Genomic DNA, 2,471 nt, shown 5'->3' on the forward strand with positions numbered 1-2,471 from the left:
ACCACTCCGAACCCAAACTAACCAATACGATACCACATAATATAGCTGAAGAAGACATAAAGAAGCAGAAATGGGGGAAATAGAGCGGTAACTCATGAAACGACCGGCCGGGTCGTTACATCCTCCCCCTCTTAAACAAACGTTCGTCCTCGAACGAGTCAAGAAACATACCGAAAGACTCAAATAGGTGAGGATATCTGCTCCGCATCTCCTGCTCGGTCTCCCAGGTAGCCTCCTCTACGGGCCGACCTCCCCACTGCACTTTCACTAAAGCTATATCCTTTGATCTCAACTTTCGAACCTGACGCTCCAAAATAGCCGCTGGCTCCACATCATAGGTCAAATCTCCCTCTAACTGAACCGTGCTGAAATCCAAAACATGAGACGGATCGCCAATATACTTTTGGAGCATAGAAACATGAAATACCGGATGCACACTCGACAAGTTGGGTGGCAAAGCGAGCTCATAAGCCACCTCCCCAATCCTCCGAAGCACCTCAAAAGGCCCACTGAATCGAGGACTCAATTTACCCTTCTTCCCAAATCTCATAACACCCTTCATGGGTGAGACTTTCAGTAGAACCTTCTCCCCAACTATGTAAGACACATCACAGACCTTCCTGTCAGCATAACTCTTTTGTCTCGATTGCGCTGTACGAAGCCGCTCCTGGATCACCTTTACCTTGTCCAAGGCATCTTGCACCAAGTCTGTACCCAAAATCCTAGCCTCGCTCGACTCAAACCAACCAACTGGAGATCTACATCGTCTCCCATATAAAGCCTCATATGGAACCATCTGAATACTCGACTGATAACTATTGTTGTAAGCAAACTCTGTGAGCGGTAGAAACTTATCCCATGACCCTCCAAAATCAATGACACAAGCGCACAACATGTCCTCCAATATCTGAATAGTGCGCTCAGACTGCCCGTCCATCTGAGGGTGAAAATTTGTGCTCAACTCAACCTGAACCCAACTCTCGCTGCACGGCCCTCCAAAACTGTAAAGTGAACTGAGCACCTCTATCTGAAATGATGGAAACTGGAACCCCATGCAGGCGAACAACCTCTCGGATATAAATCTCTGCTAACCGCTCTGAGGAATAGGTAGTACACACAGGAATGAAGTGCGCGGACTTGGTCAGCCGATCCACAATCACCCAAATAGCATCGAACTTCTTCAAAGTCCGTGGGAGCCCAACTACGAAGTCCATGGTGATCCACTCCCACTTCCACTCTGGAATATCTATCTGCTGAAGCAAGCCACCCAGTCTGTAATGCTCATATTTCACCTGCTGACAGTTGAGACACTGAGCTACAAATCCCACAATATTTTTCTTCATTCTTCTCCACCAATAATGCTGTCTTAAATCTTGATACATCTTCGCGGCTCCGGGATGAATGGAATACCGCGAGCTTTGGGCCTCCTCTAAGATTAACTCCCGAAACCCATCCACATTGGGCACACATATCCGGCCCTGCATCCTCAATACCCCATCATCACCAATAGTCACATCTCTGGCATCGTCGTGCTAAACTCTGTCCTTAAGGACAAGCAAATGAGGATCATCATACTGGTGCTCTCTGATGCGATCAAATAAGGAAGATCGAGAAATCACACAAGCTAAGACCCGACTAGGCTCCGAAATATCCAACCTCACAAACCGATTGGCCAAGGCCTAAACATCAACTGCAAGAGGTCTCTCCCCAACATGAATATACGCCAAACTCCCCATACTCACCACCTTCCTACTCAAGGCATCAGCCACTACATTGGCCTTCCCCGGATGGTGCAAGGTAGTAATATCATAATCCTTTAGCAGCTCCAACCATCTCCGCTACCTCAAATTGAGATCCTTCTGCTTGAACAAATGCTGGAGGCTACGATGATCCGTAAACACCTCACAAGACACACCATACAGATAATGCCTCCAAATCCTTCAACGCGTGAATAATGGCAGCCAACTCTAGATCATGAACAGGGTAGTTCTTCTCATGGGGCTTCAACTGACGAGAAGCATAAGTAATAACTCTACCCTCCTGCATCAACACACACCCAATACCCACTCTCGAAGCATCACAATACACTATATATGAACCTTGAAATGATGGCAAAACCAATACTGGAGCTGTGGTCAAGGTAGTCTTGAGCTTCTGAAAGCTCACCTCAGACTCATCCGACCACCTGAATAAAGCACCCTTCTGAGTTACTTTGGTCAAGGGTAATGCAATAGATGAAAATTCCTGAACAAACCTGATAGCATCCTAGGAATCTCAACTCTATTCAAGGACAAGGATGAAGCTTTGGAATCTCAAAGAGAGCCTTTAACAAGATGTCAAGCTAAAGAGTTGCAAAACAAGGTCATTAGGCTTCAAGTGCAAATAAAGAAGTTGCTACTTGGGAGGAAGAAGAGCTCAAGGATAAAGGTTGTGAATTGGCTAGGTGTTATAATTATTTTATGGCTCAAATT

Source organism: Nicotiana attenuata, unplaced genomic scaffold (genome assembly GCF_001879085.1).
Source record: "Nicotiana attenuata strain UT unplaced genomic scaffold, NIATTr2, whole genome shotgun sequence".
NCBI lineage: Eukaryota > Viridiplantae > Streptophyta > Magnoliopsida > Solanales > Solanaceae > Nicotiana > Nicotiana attenuata.